Genomic DNA, 17,555 nt, shown 5'->3' with positions numbered 1-17,555 from the left:
AATGGGAAGAAAAGTGCATTCTGTTGGTGAAGAATTGCGAACAAAACCTGGTGAGAGACGTGCGCCTTTGGTTCCTCCGTATCCTTCGTATTCTGGTTTCCAATTTCGCCAGTCGGCGGGATTAGCCCCTTGGAAAGAGGACACTTTCTTTGCTTTTCCCAGCGATGTCTTTGCTTTCTGTTGGGCTAATCTTTACCGTTCGAATCTCCTCGAGAGCAGCGTTGAAGAGTGCGTATGTACATGGGTGTAGACAGTGAGGGTAGTAATAGAGGTCTGGTGCCTATACTTGTTTTAAAAATATAAAACTTGTGACATTTGCAATTGCGAATGAAATATTCAACAAATAGCCAAAAAAAAAACTTATCTATATTAGGGTGCCGGTGCCATTAGTGGACTACCTGAGCTATAAAAAATCATAACAAAATAACGAAAAGCCTTATTAGATATCTTTTGGCGTCAACAGAAAGACTATATGGGAAAAATATAAAAGGAGTGATAAAACTATTTTTTTAACATAAAACCGTTTGAGCCACTATTGGTACACGTGTTCCAGTAGACGTTCTGCAATTATACAAGGAATTTTAAACAAAATGGTAAATTTCTACATTGGTTCAACATTTTTCCCTCGGAACAGCAATTAATATCTTTGGAATGAAGCATAAAGATCATCTCTGGGACTTTTCTTCAATTGTAAACATCAATTTTAAAAACTGCTTCCATCCGTTGATCCACTACTGGAACACGACGGCAACTATTGGTGCAAGGGAGCAAATTTTTTGCGTAAACTTAGTTATTTATATGACTTTTTGATAAAATAAAGAGCTGCAATTTGGCAAATCGACTAAACTAGAGGCGATCTATCCACCAAAAATAACTCATGTCGATTTTATCGAAAAATGTACGTTTTATTCCAAAGTCCAATCTACTGGTATATTACAACTATTGGTACCGGCACCTTATATCAGAATACAGCAATGCTTTTAAGGTCGTTCAAATTCCGGCTACGCCCATGAGTGCGCGTGTGCATGTTTTGGCAGTTTTCCCGTATCCTGACAACAGTGTTGCGTATTCCGTTATAGGGAAACCAATGCATTCCTGGAAATCGCATGGAATCAATCATGATATTGGACACTACGGGCTTTCTGAGCGAGCGCTCAAATTTCGACAGTTCATCGAATTCAAATCGTTCAATTTTACATGGTTGAAATTTCGGAAAACATCCTTCTCTCATTTGCGCCTTTATCCAACATGAAACCAAATGGCATTGTTCAATCGAATGATTTTTCAAAATAGCCACGTTTCAATGGGGTACAACAATATGAGAGCGGCGAAGAAGAGCGCACGGAAGGCACGCGGTTTCCCGAGACAATAAAACTCAATTAAAACTTATCTTCCAAATCGAAAACACAATCGCAAACAGAAGCTTCCTTCTGTCGGCGGGCGTTTTTGTTGGGAAAGAAAGGAAGCCCTTCTCAGATTTTTTTTCCTGTATTCGTTGAAGCCAAGGCGAATATCGGCATCCGATCTGGACTGTTGCTTTTTTGATTCGGCACTGCTGTGACTGACTGTTGCAAGTAATATGCCTAGAAAGGGGCAGAGACAGACAGACGCAGGTATCGCCGGTTCATTCGTCCGGCACAAGCAGCAGTGTCGAAATTAGGTTTCAACGAGGAAATTTCATTTGGCGATTGTGTGATCCTATGCCCCTTATTTGGATGAGAGAGTGGAAACAAAATGAACAACTGTTACGGGTAGAACAGAAGTTCCGAGTCCATTGTGCGCTATTGAATGGGGGTTTTTGCAGCGTCATGGCGACTACAGCAGGTTTTTTTTTATGCTGTTGGACCATGGTCTTCATCTTAGTTTTAGTCATTTTCAGACTGTAAAGATTTGAGCATTTGAAATCAATTTCGTTGGCGAATACTCAACACAAAGTCATTCTAAATAAAATGAAATTGTTTTGATAAAATAGAATCTTCTGCAGCCTTAACTTAAACTTAACTTAAAGATCCTTAACCTCCCTCAACGTGGGGTCTGGTTAGGCTTACCAGATGAAAATTCTGGAAAGGAAGACATTTCGTGTGACTGGATTTGAAAAAGGAGGACATTTATTTTGTTTTCAAAATCTTGAAATGCCATAAATCTTTTCAAAATATTTTTTGACATGAAGGTCAGGAGCTATTTATCTAAGTACCATTGATACACATTTTGATTTAGTTCTAAAAATGATCGAAATAATTAGTTTTGCTTAAAATTTGAGCTTCCTTGCGCCTATAGTAAACCTATTGTTCCTATTGTAGCACTACTGACAAAAATAATTTTTTATTATACGAAATAATTAATGAATCAACAACTTTATACATCAAACAAAAGCTTTTGATCCACACTTTGAAGGAAAAATATAAAAGCTTTGTAAAAATACGGTTTTGATTAGTATTTTGCCAACGCCGTGATGCTAGTGCTACTATAGAAACAGAAATTAGAAATAGTGCTACTATAGGCACATGTATTCCTATAGTGGCACAAGCGATATTAAATACAAGCATATGAGTTTTCGTAGTTTTCATATTTTTCCCTCAAAACCAAGATAAAAAGCTTTCAGATAATGTAAAAATAATGACGCTAGCGTTATTTTTCGATTTTATACGAATATTTGTTCTTAGCTATGCGGCTATTGGTACATCGACCCTATTAGTACTTTTGGCACTATAACATTTCGAAGTAATAGTATAATCATACCTGAAGTACTCCAAAAACTATTTAAAAATATTGGTATAAAAAAAATCACAAAAAACAGCTGGAAACATATTGATTTTTTTTTATGAAGAACAGCGATTTCAACAAAATATTGATTCAAACTTTGTCTTGCCATGAAGTTGGCGTTTTCACCATGAAATGACCCATACAAAATTATAGTTCCGTTCACTCTCTTTTTTTTGACTTTCCCGGTGAGTATCCTCAGCTTATTATACACGCAAACACGTCTGAACTCTTGAAAAAACAAAACGTAGAAAGAATCATTCAAATCGAATGACCCGTTTTCGATCCAACTCGTGACATACAAACACTATTCCATTATTATTTATTTAGAAGATAGAGGATAGTTAGATACTGAGACGAGACTCGCGGAGACGGTCTTCTTTTTCTACGATTGCTGAGTTTTTTTTATTCCAAGCTGTGTTTTCATCAATCATGCGCAAGCCGTTCAAACTCTCACATGAACATCATAGCAAAAAATTATTGCGTCTGCATCACACCGAAGCATAAACAGCCTTTTGAGTAAAATTCCATGCCAGCAAACGTAGCAGACTTTAGAAATAACAAGCCTTGTGGTTACATTTATCAGTATCTTTGGAAAAACTGCTCCGATGACTGAGGATTTTAATAACAGTTTATTTTGAATACAATACTTTTCACTTTTTCAGCCTTAAAAACGACGGGCTGCATTTGACGTTTCGTGACAGCGGAATCTGGGCTGCATACACGCAAACAAATTTTGTTGTATAAACTACCGAATCCATGGTAGAATTAAGAACTGCACCAACGATTTTCAACCGACTACAAAAATCTGTTAAGTTTACTATAATCTGATGAAAATCACTGAGCAGTGCAGTAAATTTGACTATGTCCATAGTACCATCCAATACAAAGCATTGTATTTCAATCCGTGACACCCACCGTACAACACAGTGTGGTCAAAAGTATGATGCTAAACTTCTCAAATCAAGAATGTTTCTAGTCAAAAATACTAAACAACAACAACTCTGGTTAAATCAACAGAAGAAATTTTCTTGTGTAGTGATGTTGACTATGTTTTGGTAGAGTTAACAGATTAATGAAGTCGGTTGAAAATCGTTGGTGCAGTTCTTAATTTTACCATGGATTCAGTAGTTTCTACAATAAAATTCATTTCAGTGTATGACGTTGATATTTTTCCTCTTCGCGAGTCTCTCCCAGGTTAGATAGATAGATTGTTGACTTCACATGTGTTCAAAAACCTGGTGAACTCTCGTTAATCTTGATTCTAACAGCTTGAATCTTCAACAGAGTTCAAGACAGAAATGTTTGAACAAATAGAGAAAGAAGTTATGTGAATATATTTCAAAAGTTATATTTGCTCACTTTGGAAAAAGGAGGACATTTTCACTTCAAGGGAGGACGGGAGGACATATGGTCAAAAAGGAGGACATGTCCTCCCAAGGGATACCATCTGGTAAGCCTAGTTGTAGTCCCTATCTACAAGAAGGGCGACAAACTGGAATGTGAAAACTATCGTGCGATCACTATCCTGAATGCCGCCTACAAAGTGCTATCCCAGATTATCTTCCGTCGTCTATCACCAATAGCAAATGAGTTTGTGGGAAGTTATCAAGCTGGTTTCATCAACGGCCGCTCGACGACGGACCAAATCTTCACTGTACGGCAAATCCTCCAGAAATGCCGTGAATACCAAGTCCCAACGCATCACCTGTTCATCGATTTTAAAGCGGATTGTAATAGCATCGACCGCGAAGAGCTATGGAAAATCATGGACGAGTACAGCTTTCCCGGGAAGCTCACTAGACTAATAAGAGCAACGATGGGCGGTGTGCAGAATAGCGTGAAGATTTCGGGCGAACATTCTAGTTCGTTCGAATCCCGCCGGGGACTTCGACAAGGTGATGGACTTTCGTGCCTGCTGTTCAACATCGCGCTAGATGGTGTCATGCAGAGAGCCGGGTTCAAGAACCGCGGTACGATTTTCACATGATCCAGCCAATTTGTTTGCTTCGCGGATGATATGGATATTGTCGGCAGAACATTTGGAATCGGTCTGCACCTGTACACCCGCCTGAAACGTTAAGCGACAAAAGTCGGCCTGGTAGTGAATGCGTCAAAAACAAAGTACATGCTGATAGGCGGAACCGAGCGCGACAGAGCCCGCCTGGGAAGCAGTGTTACGATAGACGGGGATACTTTTGAGGTGGTTGATGAGCTCGTCTACTTCGAATCCTTGTTAATGGCTGATAACAACGTTAGTCGTGAGATACGGAGACGCATCATCAGTGGAATTCGCGCCTACTATGGGCTCCAGAAGAAGCTGCGGTCGAGAAAGATTCACCCCCGCACCAAATGTACCATGCACAAAACGCTTATAAGACCGGTGGTCCTCTATGGACATGAAGCATGGACCATGCTGGAAGAGAACCTGCAAGCAAGGAAGGAGTGTTTGAACGAAGGGTGCTTAGGACCATCTTTGGCGGAGTGCAGGAGAGCGATGTGTGGCGGCGGAGAATGCACCATGAGCTCGCTAAACTCTGGAAGGAAGGGTGCGCTGGGCAGGGCATGTTGCAAGTCTACCGGACAACAACCCTGCATAGATGGTGTTCGCGTCGAATCTGGTTGGCACAAGAAGGCGGGGAGCAGAGCGAGCGAGGTGGCTTGATCAGGTGCAACAAGATCTGGAGAACATGGGCCAAAATCGAAGTTGGAGAGACACAGCCATGGACCGAGTAAATTGGCGTAAAATCGTTAACGAGGTTTTATCAAATTATTTGATGTAACACCAACTAAATAATAGTTAATAAGAACTTTTCTGTATGTGTTGATATAATTTTGATGGGCTACATTATAGACATTTGGTTTTGACTTTTATATATATATATTTTTTTTCAATATACTGCTGATTAAATAGCTTATCAAAAAGCAAACCCCGTAGGTACACTTAATAGAATTATATTAAAATGTATTTTGAATTTTGCATTTGAAAATTGACTTCCCATGATTTGCCATGTAAAAAAATCAGCGCTTCACGCATAGGGTCAACTGTGGTAATTACTGTTGTAGACGCGAATAGGATATTTGTGGCTACGATGGCATATCATGCCTGAAAAGCCACGAAAATCAACATTATGAAAAAATCATGGATCGTCACAAAATTGAAGACAGCAACTATCAATATGCAACAAATTATATGGCGTAGTCAACGTCAAGCGGTCGTGTCTTGTACACAACCCCATCTGATTTTTTTTTGTTTTGGGCCATACTGTATATGGCAAGATTTATTCTAAATTGTAAGCCATAATTTTTCTCAATGCCTGTTTTTTTTTCTATAATAGACAGTTAGGTTTTCATGGGAAGTGGGCCTTTCGCACATTCAGCATAATATAGATCTATAAAATCAATAAAAGTTCATACATTTGTCTGATCCAAACTATCATTTCTAATTTGTTTAAGAATGATAAAGTTGTATCTTCAACTGTATAAGCTCCAACGAAAGAAATCAAATTAGGCCTCCTCCAGCCATACTTTTCCACAAATCCTTCTTTTACGACAGCTTTCGGTGACCATTTCATGCATCGGGTGCTATCAATTCGGCGTGTGAATGGAACCAAGAAAGGAAACAGATTTATTAAATCTTTTCTCCCATTGATAGTGCAACCAGACCATTCAGGCTTCCTCCTTTCGAAAGTGGGGGAAAAAGAATGACGATGACAGAAAAAAAAAAAATGCGGCAGCCGTCGTCGCCAACCAAAACGTCGACGTTGGATTCATCTCTGAATAGATGGACTGTAAGTGGACCATACTTCACGCTAATATGTTTTCTATGGACCAGCTGGAGGGCATCCAAAGCTGCCAAGTCACATTTCCATGGAAAATTTCCTCCCTTCTTTCGTTCACCATCAGGATCAAGATTCGATACGTGCCGTATCGTAGAAGTAGCTGCCTTTGATAAGAGGATAAACGGCCTCTGAATGCTAATTCAATTTCACAGCTTCGATTAGTCTGGGCTTTGCTTCGTTTTTCCACCTATTCTCATACGGATAAAAGTGGTTACAAGGCGATTTTAGTAAAAAGGTCAATATTTGCTTTGAGTCGGACTCTGAATGCAAATATCGATCTGCGTGCTGAATGGACGTGCTTCCATTAGGGCTTAATTGACCGGGGGATCCCTTTTTCGTCCGATGGTGACGATTTCTTTTATCCATTCCTGTTTAGGATTTAAATAGGAGGAAAGAATAACCATTTTTTCTCGTTTTAATCTGCATCATTGCTTATTATTTTATGACAAGGTTGTGCATATCTTCTCACACCATCTCAACAGCCGGCCGATTCCGAATTGTATGGCTTTGTATGTCCTGTGTCGCACAGAAAGGACATTCAGAATATTCTTTTTTTCTTGAGTCCTTTTTCTCCATTCATGACCGGCTGGATGCCACCTGAGAATACGGATCGTAGGTTTTCGTCGATTAGGAGGATGACCAGAAAAGAGCAATAGCTTTTTTTTCTTCTAAACATAAACCAGCAGCCAAACAATCGCCCCGAAAGGAAGCAAAGGAGTCATATATCATCCTAGTGTAACAATCCCCGCGGTGTCTTTGTTGGGCCAGGTTTCATTGAATGGATTCGTTTCCTAGCTTTAAAAATTGTGACTGAATAGTGCTGAAGAATGTACACCCACCGTTTAACATTTGTCCATTGTCATCATTCACGTTCCATTGAAAGGAAACTAGGACTCATTGAATCGAAGCCGGAGGAATCCTTTGCGTTGACATTGTTGCAGGTAGCCCATGAAAAATTTCAAGAATTTACTTCGAACCGGTCCACAGAATGCAACATGAGGGTGGCCCGTCATTGGCGAACCGTGAAAATCTCATGTTATGCGCTCCAAATTTGTTCATCTGGACCCCCAGAAACTATTGATAAATTGAAAAAAATGAGTCACCCTAATGCGCATCGCCGATATGATTATTCTTCGCCCCGTAGAAAGTATCACTCGCAAAGCATTGACATTGAAACGACCCGAAGCGGCATCCCGCCAACCAACCGCTCGCAGTCCAAATTCCATTCATCCGCTAACAAAGGCCCGACTCTTTTCTTATTCAAATTATGCTGATCAATCATTCGTCATCATCATCATTATCATTCAGGAGAGGCGAGATCTGTTCCGACATCCAGAAACGTCGATCGACCGGTCGTCGGAAGAAGAGATTGTAATAACAACACCTTGAATCGGGCTCAGAAACGATCCGCCAAGTCACGCACCAAACAACCATCTCTCGGAGACTTCGGAGTCGCGATCTTCGGACCACAAATAAATATGTCTTAATCACATTGACGGTGTCTTTTTGGACACCACGCGCGCCTCAAGGTCTAGGAGGTTGAGACGATTTGCAAGTATGTATAAAGCCAAGCCACATAACTCTGGTTAACGTTTCGAGGAGAATTCCTTCGCACCAGCAATTTATTTGTTTTATTACTCTCTTTCAACGTGTCAAACTACATTATGAGGGGTATTGTTCGAACGATGAATTAGTGAAGTGTGATAAATCAGGCCGCCCAACAACGGTTCATTGGAGTGCGGTTAGAGTTTAGTTTGTTTCAGATGTGCCTTCTCAGCACTAGAGGTTTTCAATCTTCTCTGTGTTATGTCTCACCGACGCAACATTTCATTCACAGTTTGTTTTCAGAGTATGTCTCACTTTTTAGGTGTTATTCACCCAATGGGACAAGCCCCGGAAGATCAAATGTTCAGAGACACATATTTTGGATTAGAGGCCGTCCATTTATTACATCAGGGTTTACGTGCCATACATTTTTTTTTGTTTTTAACACAAAAAATCTTACCATTGGGCGAGGGTTGTTGAAAAATCTTTGAATTTGTCCTACGTTGTTAATGAACAGCCCTTTATATGGTTTCAAAGAATCGTTTTTTGGTTTTTAGACAGTTTAAGGATCATAATTAAACCTGAAATTAAATAGGGTTCCTCTAATCGCAAATACTAATTCACAATGCTTCACGAGGCCTAATGTTACGCCAACAAACTCGGTGCAGGACTGTTTGCCTTCAGTTTCTCGATCACCCCAAACTTCCAAAATCCTGCTCAACTTGATCAAACTACTTAACTCCATTCACCTCTTTTCAACTTATACAGCTATATGGACTGGATTTGAGGTAAGCACCACATTTGCCAGATTGTTGTCCCATCGTAGAAAAGCATACATTTTCATGCAAGAAATTTGTTAATGGGTTTATTTAGATGTTTATACTGGCGTTCTATTCGATGACTTACTAACTAGTTTTAACTTAGTCAGTATCCTTATGTATCCCAAGGCGACATGAAAGCGAGGATCTGTGCAGATAAGGACTATTCATTTAAGAAAGTGGACACGTGTTTTTTACAGTAAACTGTTTATTTTCGAACAAATTCATGAGTTTACCTAAAATACATGGAAATCAACGTAATTTCGTTCAAATTCACATAAATTTGAACATTTATTGAGCAATGCTGAAGAATGCTCTTACTTTTCTTTTGATACCTCCCATAAAATTCTGCACAACTTTTTTCGGAACTTTTCGAACTGCTTTTTGAACTGCTGATCACATTTTCTTGAAAAAATCGATGGAGCTTGCTTCTCTTCCATCCTTCTTAAGATGCCGTTTGATTATTGCCCAATATGTTTCAATGAGGCGTAGTTCTGAGCAATTTGATGGATTCGATCATTTTTCTACAAATTCGACTTATTCCTTCTTGAGCAAGGGGCCCAAATAGCCGTAGCGGTAAACGCGCAGCTATTCAGCAAGACCAAGCTGAGGGTCGTGGGTTCGAATCCCACCGGTAGAGGATCTTTTCGAGTTGGAAATTTTCTCGACTTCCCAGGGCATAGAGTATCTTCGTACCTGCCACACGATATACGCATGCAAAAATGGTCATTGGCATAGTAAGCTCTCTGTTAATAACTGTGGAAGTGCTCATAAGAACACTAAGCTGAGAAGCAGGCTATGTCCCAGTGGGGACGTAACGCCAGAAAAGAAGAAGAAGAAGCATCTCCAAAGTAGCTGAAGCATAGTGAGCCGATGCTAGGTCTGGCAAAAACAATGGAGGCATGGTATGCTCTCAGTAGATGGGCAGAAGCCATTTTTTAATGCATTCAGTTCTGTAATTTTCGCCGTTGATTGAACCCGTCGTGAAATATGTAGTACTTTCATACCGCACAGAAGCAATATGCTTGCCATACCAAATCATTTTTCCCAAATTTTTCTGTTGGGATGTATCGTACGTCGTCAGGAATATCTGTTTTGGCCACAGCGTTGAAAAAAATCAATTTGGACACTTCGCGATTTAAGCCAAATCTCGGAACGGCAGTTTTTCTGTACACCATTTGTGCAGAAAAAAATTGAGAGTCGCCATGTCAATTCGACCCATCGTTTAGAATTTATAATTTTTTTATGTCAACTTTTATCTGCTGTCAAAATTTACACTTGAGATCACACTGAAACAAAATTTTATTTGTTTTTATGGAATTTTTACACCAAAATGCTAATATTTAGGTGTCTACTTTCTTAAATGAACAGTCCTTAGAATGGGACATCGGCTCCTTGCTGATTACTCCGTGAGGTCTGCTCACACTAAGAGCCGTAACAGTGACTTTATGTCACTATGGCGAACCTCCATTTGAGCGCCCCCTAATCAAAACACTGAGGTAGTATCATGCTTTAACTTTAGTATTCAGTTCTTTTGAAGTACATTAAACTGTAGGTTGAACTTAAACAAATAGGCAGTTAATTGGGGAGGCATTGGTTGGGTGACAAAACGTCTAAAGACAAAATGTCGAATGCCAAAATGTCGAAAGGACAAAAGGTCGAAAGACAAAATGTCGAATACCAAAATGTCGAAAGACAAAATGTCGAATGTCAAAGCGCCGAATGAAAACACTAGAAATGCGAATATCTGAAAAAAACGTCGATCTATTTCATATTAACCGATTTAATAAAGAAAATAGATAAAAATGTAAGGTGAAATGCAAATATAAAACAATGTTTTGAACAGTTAAGGCAGTGCGAATATATATTTTTGAATGTTATAACTGTGATACCGTATTTTTAGTTGGTTTTGGAAGGGATATCAAACAGTCAAATTGAAAATTGCCAAAACTTGTCGGAATTGTTTCAGATATTGTTTTAATCTTCAGGTTACAAAACAATTATTGGAGTCTCTCATTGAATTGTTAATTTTAGTCCAACATTGCAAGGAGGAGGCGAAGGACGTGTTTTGAAATAAAAATATCAATTAATCCTAGTTGGAATTAAATTATATCGTACTTGGTTTCCATTAGCTTTTCAATTATAAATGTAGTGTCTTACTACTTGATACTATCGTATAAATTATAAAACTGTTTAAATTCACTACACAAAAAAAAAATGTTTAAACACAATTCAGTAGTTCATGTAGGAAAACTGCAGGAGATCCTTACTTCTATATATGTTATCCTGAATATTCTGGAAAGATTATAAACTTTCGGAAAACAATAATCTGTTTCTGAAAAGACAATCGATTCAATTGCTATTCCACAAAAGAATGAGTAATTTTTGAAAGAATAAAGAATTCACTAATTGTCCAAAATAATGTTTAAGTTGTTAATAATTAGTTCACATCACATTGAAATAATTGACCATGCAAATGGAATTAAGTTATTGAAATTATCATGTTTAGTATTACCATCCCACCTTCTACAAACTTTTATATGTTAGTTTATAAGCTAAATAACATGAATGTCAAACACTATAGTAACAATCGCATTATACCACATTAACGGAACTTACAAATAGATGAAACTGATCAGATAGTACAATAGCAATAGATTAGTAAGTAACACTGCAATCGATAGCCTATCGATTCTTCATTACATGCCTGAAGACAAGATTCGCGTGCGTTGTTTCAGGAACAAGATTTTTCACACGACGGGGGGATCTGCGGAATGTCTTGCTAAAGGTATAACTCAATCCTCGGGCACCACGGTTAATTGGTTTGATCACTTCAAGAACCTAGTTTCGATTTGCTTCACAAAGTGCTTCTATCCTCGTCTCAAATGGATGAGAGTGTGACATTTTTCTGAAAATTTGTTCCATGCTTACTGTGATGAAAATTACAAATTTTGCTGTTTCCTACGCCGTCCGCATCGCAACCAATTTTCCTTAGCAACGCTATTTTTCCAAAAACTTTCGTTGGAAAAATGACTGCTTTCGACGTTTTGTCTGTTCGACGTTTTGTCCCTTTCGACGTTTTGGGATTCTACGTTTTGGCATTCGACGTCTTGTCTTTCGACATTTTGTCCCTAAACCGTAGTATCCATCTCTATCTGGTACATGAGTGACGGTAATTTAAAATGAGAGATATTATGAGAGAATGATCCTTTGCGCTCTCGGCCTCATTACTCTATCTCAGTGTTTCCCAAACTTTTTCGACTTTCGCCCCCTCGAGGCCAATATTTTTTGGAATCGCCCCCCTGATGAATGGTTCATATACAAGTTCATAAATTTGAATTAATCTATATACTGTACTAAACATTTGGTCAATATTATAGAAAATTATCAAGTTTACTCGTATGATTGATGAAATATCGGCCACGCAGTCTTTTTTTAAAAAGACTGCGTTGCCAATATTTCATCAATCATTGAAAATACAGTCGAACTCTCAATAGAAAAGTTTACTCGTATATTACTACAAAAGTGTTAAAAATATCAAACATATTTGCTTTGGAAAAAATATACACTCCACAAAATGGCTTTAATTCATCGTTGGAACCTGTTTTTGTTAGCCAAATTTTCAGAGATTTGTTAATTAAAATATTTGTACCATAAGAAGTAAGAATGGTAAGAAAAAGTGCAACCTAAATAACAAAATAAGGGTACAACATATTTTGCTCTGTGAAAAACTGGATGCTAACAATAGAAATATTAAAAAAATCTTTATGTTAAATACTAGTGATCCTGGAAAACTTCGTCTTGCCATCGAATCATAAAATTTCCTAAACAAATTTACAGATTAGTTTTCTTACGTTTTCCGACTATTCTAGAAATTTTATTAAACTTTTTCTTCGGACGATTACTTTAACCTTCCTTGTGCATTAAGAAAAAGTGACACATTATGCATTAAGGGTCAAAAATGACCCATGACTTTGAAACGCTCCCAAAAATCCATTTTTTAATCGATTTTCGATCTCTTAGCTTTATATGAAAGATATGGAACTCTAGAATGGAACCCTGGAAGTTGTTAGTGAGTATGGCCATTCTGGGCACAAGGGAACCAGGGAACCTGGAACCTGTTCCAGATGGAACTGGCGTATATCATATTTAGCAGTTCATACACATGTATATAACGACGATTCGAATGTCATGGTTTTTCATTCCGATTTATAAGAGCACTAAGAGGACCAACATTTAGATCTGGCCGGTTTTTCGGAGTATTCCGGAACCGGTTCCGCTAGGGTGTGAATTGGACATTTCCAGACCATCATACAGTTCCATCATGCGACGGCTCAAAATACACGATTTTTCATCCAGATGTAAATGGACACCATGCCATATACCTGGCGTTACATCCTTACTGGAACAGAGCCTGATTATCATCTTAGTGTTTTTATGAACACTTCCACAGCTATTAACGGAGAGGTTTGCCATTTGACTATTTGTACCTATGTATATCGTTTGGCAAGCACGATGCTACTTTATACCTGGGAAGTCGAGAAAATTTCCAACCCGGAAAGATCCTCTACCGGTGGGATTCAAACTCATGCCCCTTAATTTGGTCTAGCTATAAAGCTGCGTGTTTACCTGGGCCTCTAAAAACATAAATATATTATATTAGAATATCATTTCCGATACGGCCAAATTAGAAGAAAAAACATATACACTCAACTCTCCATAACTCGATATTTAATGGACCATAGAGTAAGCAAGATATACAGTAATCAGTACGCATCGTACCTTCTTGCTGTGCGTACACGAATCCTCTCTGCTCTTGGATTTTTTTCCTAAAAACTACCTAATGCAATAAAACAGTACTTTTCAGTGCTACAAAAACAGTGCTTTTCAGTGCTACTAACAAATTACTTTTCAGTACTATTTTTCTACTATTGATCCCTTTACGATCCTTGTTTGGACCCGTGCCTTCGATTTTTCGTTGGACCCGTTGGCGAAAGCTAGCGTTGGGAAAAACCCTATCGTGGTCAGTTGTTCCGAATTTGGGGGATTTAGGCAGGAGATCTTGAACACCATTAGGGGAATCAAGGTTTCCTTCCAAATCGCAAAGAAAGGAGACTGTCGCGTTTTGACGGAAACTCTTAGAGATCGCGAACCTCTTCTCAAACATCTTGAAGAGAAGAAACACATTTTATTTTACTTATGACAACAATACTGAACGTTTGTCCAAAGTCGTCTTGAAAGGTCTCTCAAGTGACTATAAGTCGCCTGAAGAGATCAAAAATGGAGTAAATGATTTACTTGGATTTTCTCCAGTCCAAGTAATCATTATGAAAAAGATAACCCAATCTGACATTGACATTGACGAAGAATGATAAGCTTCTTTCCGGAAGTTTCTTGATGAGGATGTAGAAAATTCCTTCATCGCCAGGAGCTTTCATATTTTTTATTTTTTTTTGCAATTTCTCATCGTAATAGGCTGTTTTTCATCACGCCAATCTGTCATGAAACGGCCTACTTTCCTGCACTGAAGTATGCAGTGCGGGAATAGTCATTACCTAACTAAAACCAGTGCTGTAATGATTCATTACGCAACGCTTTCTCATTACGCAACTGTTTTGAGTTGCGTAATGAATCATAACACAACAATTTCTCAGAAATTGTAAAATAGTGGTGAATGCATTCCGATATAATTTCTGATACCCTCAAGTGGTCTCTCTACGTAATTGCAAAAAATGTTGTACGTAACTCGTTGCAGAACTCGATTTTTACAGCACTCGTCGTAATTATCCTACTCGGCAAGCCTCGTAGGATAAATTTACGACTCGTGCTGTAAAAATCATCATTCTGCAACTTGTTCCGTAAACTACTATTAAATAATAGTTCTCACTTCTTCCAAATCAGTCTCCCAGGAATTTTCGAAAATGTTCTCTTGATTGAGAATATTTTCGAAGTCCTGAGTAACTTGATTTCCAATTGGACAGTAAGTCCTAAATTAAAATTGTGCGCGCATTCAAACTGCATAGCAAGTTTTTGAGCTTTTTCGCAATTAGTTAGTAATAATTTGTATTCCTCTTTCAATACCGGTATTGGCTCCTGAAGTTTTTTTTTTTTTTTTTTCAAAATTTTAGATAATTTCCAAAAGAGTTAATGATGTTGTAATTCACTGGTTGCGTACTGTGTACGTGCTGTAGCCTTATGTGTAGGAGTCATAAGATCCAAGATGATCTTTACTGTTATCCTTACAACGATTTCTCCATGGATTCCACAAGCGGTTTTCCTGAGATTCCTAAAAAAGAAACAAGTATTGTTCGCTTTCGCTCAGTTCCGATAGGGCAATAAAAATATCTTCAGCAATTCAATAAGGAACATCGCCAGGAGTACCTCCAGGTATCCCTCCAAGGATTATTCCAGGAATTTTTGCAGAAATATTTCTACAGGGATTTCTGGGGAGTTTCTGAATGAGTTTTTGCCGAAATGTCTCACGTGATTCCTTCATAGATTTCCCCAGTAAAATCTTTACTAGAATTTCTCCAAGCATTCCTTAAGGAACTTTTCAGAGATTACTTCTGGGACTCCTCCTGATATTCCTCCAAAACTTATTTCAGACACCCGACCAGAATCACATAACAAGATTATTTCATATTATAACAAAAGCTGTTAAAAATAACAAAAGCTGATATAACTTTGTTGTCAAGATGATTTTGTTCTTACCCGAGCAAAGTCCAACATAACAAAGAAAGCAAGTCGAAAGCATATCGTGTTTTCAGCATCAGGTTACTATCATAATTTGATATTTATCATTGAAAGATTTGATATCATATTTTGTTTTCGTTCTGCTATCATTTTAAATTTTTGGTATGTTTTCATTTCATATAATCATAAATGTATTCGTGCGATACCCATATTTAAATAATTACGGTCAGGTACGAAATTGGCCACATCCCCCAGGTTACCTTGTACCTACTATAGGCCACTCTATAGCAGATGGTTGTTCTAAAAATGCTTCTAGAAGCCTCAGCTTTTAAAATCGTGAAGTATGTTGCCTATACTGATACACTTCTAGACATTTGTTGGGGGTTCTAAAGCCCTGTCCCAATTTTAGTTCACTCAAGTGTCAAGGTTCATTTATTGATCCAATTTTTAAATTATAGTTTTAATATTATATATCCATTATTTGAGCGGGAAAAATTGCTAAAGTAGCTGCAGTAACATGCTCTTTCGTGTTATGGAATGAAAACAAGATTTCATTAAACATATTAGGACCCTATTGGCCACATCCCCCGGGGTACTTGGAATCTCGAAAGCATCACGTTCAAAAATCTTAAAATTTCCACCCACATTGATATTGCACCGCACATGTTCCTAATTGGCCACTTCCCCCAGGGCACCTAGAACCCACTATAAATTGGTAAGAGCATCTAATGGTTCTGAAAACTTTCTCGGAAACATCATCTCAAATTTTGATCCCCACTTGGATATAGTTCCGGTTGATATATACATGATTAGAAATACAGACGTGACTGATCATGTTTTGCGGAACAAGTTTTACGGTAATGGCCATATCTTGGAAGATTTTCAACGAATTTTATTGCGTTCACCTGCATTCAATCTTCAATTGGATCTAGTTTCTCGGAAAAATGTTAACATCTATAGAACGACAAACTCCTGAAAATAGATCAAATTTGCCATCGAATGCTTCCAGATGCATCCGATTTCATCCATTTTCAAAAAGTTATGAGCATTTGAATTTGGGCAAAATTTTGCCCATCTCAATCATTTTGCTTATCCCCTGTATATCAGAGCCAAACTTTCTGTTAACTTCTTCTATCAAATCGGGGATTCCTCTAAGGATTTCTCCAGGTATTTATGCGGAGATGTCTTTAGGACTTTATCCAAGTTACAAGTTATGACGATTTCTTTAAGGATTACCCCAATTATTTCTCCAGAATATTCACTGGTAGACTTCTCGAGACTCTTCTACGAATTGTTCTTGAGATTTCGTCCGGGGTCGCTCCAGAAATTCTCCTAGAGAAATTCACCTAGGGATTCCACAAGAAATATCTTCGTGAATTCCTATAGGGACTCCTCAAGAGTTTACTTTAGGAATTCTCTCAGGCATGCATCCAGGAAATCGCTGCGAGTATTCTTCTAAGGTTTTCTTCAGGTAATCTTCCAGGGATTCCTCTTAAAAATTCTCCAAAGGCTCGTTCTGGGCCTCCAAAAACTCCTCCGGGGATTTCTTCGAGAATTCCTCTAGAAATTTATACAGAGATTTTTCAAATTTCATCTGCGATTTTGTAGAGATTCGTCTTGAAACTTCTTTCCTAATGAAGTTTTTTGAAAAAGAAAATAGATAAGCTCCTGAAGAGATTTCTGGACAAATTTCACTATCGAAAAACGTTCATGACGAAAAGTTTTCCGAACTGAAGCGGGAATCGAACCCTCACTCCTTGGTCGATGTGACTACATGAGATGTAATTCTAGAAAAAAAAAAATCTAAAGTAACCCCTGTAGGAATCTCCGGTTAAATTCCTGGAAAAATCTCTGAAGTAATTCTTGCAGGAGCCTTGCGAGGAGTTCCTGAGAAAAT

This window comes from Aedes aegypti, chromosome 3 (genome assembly GCF_002204515.2).
Source record: "Aedes aegypti strain LVP_AGWG chromosome 3, AaegL5.0 Primary Assembly, whole genome shotgun sequence".
Lineage (NCBI taxonomy): Eukaryota > Metazoa > Arthropoda > Insecta > Diptera > Culicidae > Aedes > Aedes aegypti.
The sequence above is the reverse complement of the archived record's forward strand: the minus strand, read 5'-3'. Positions refer to the sequence as shown.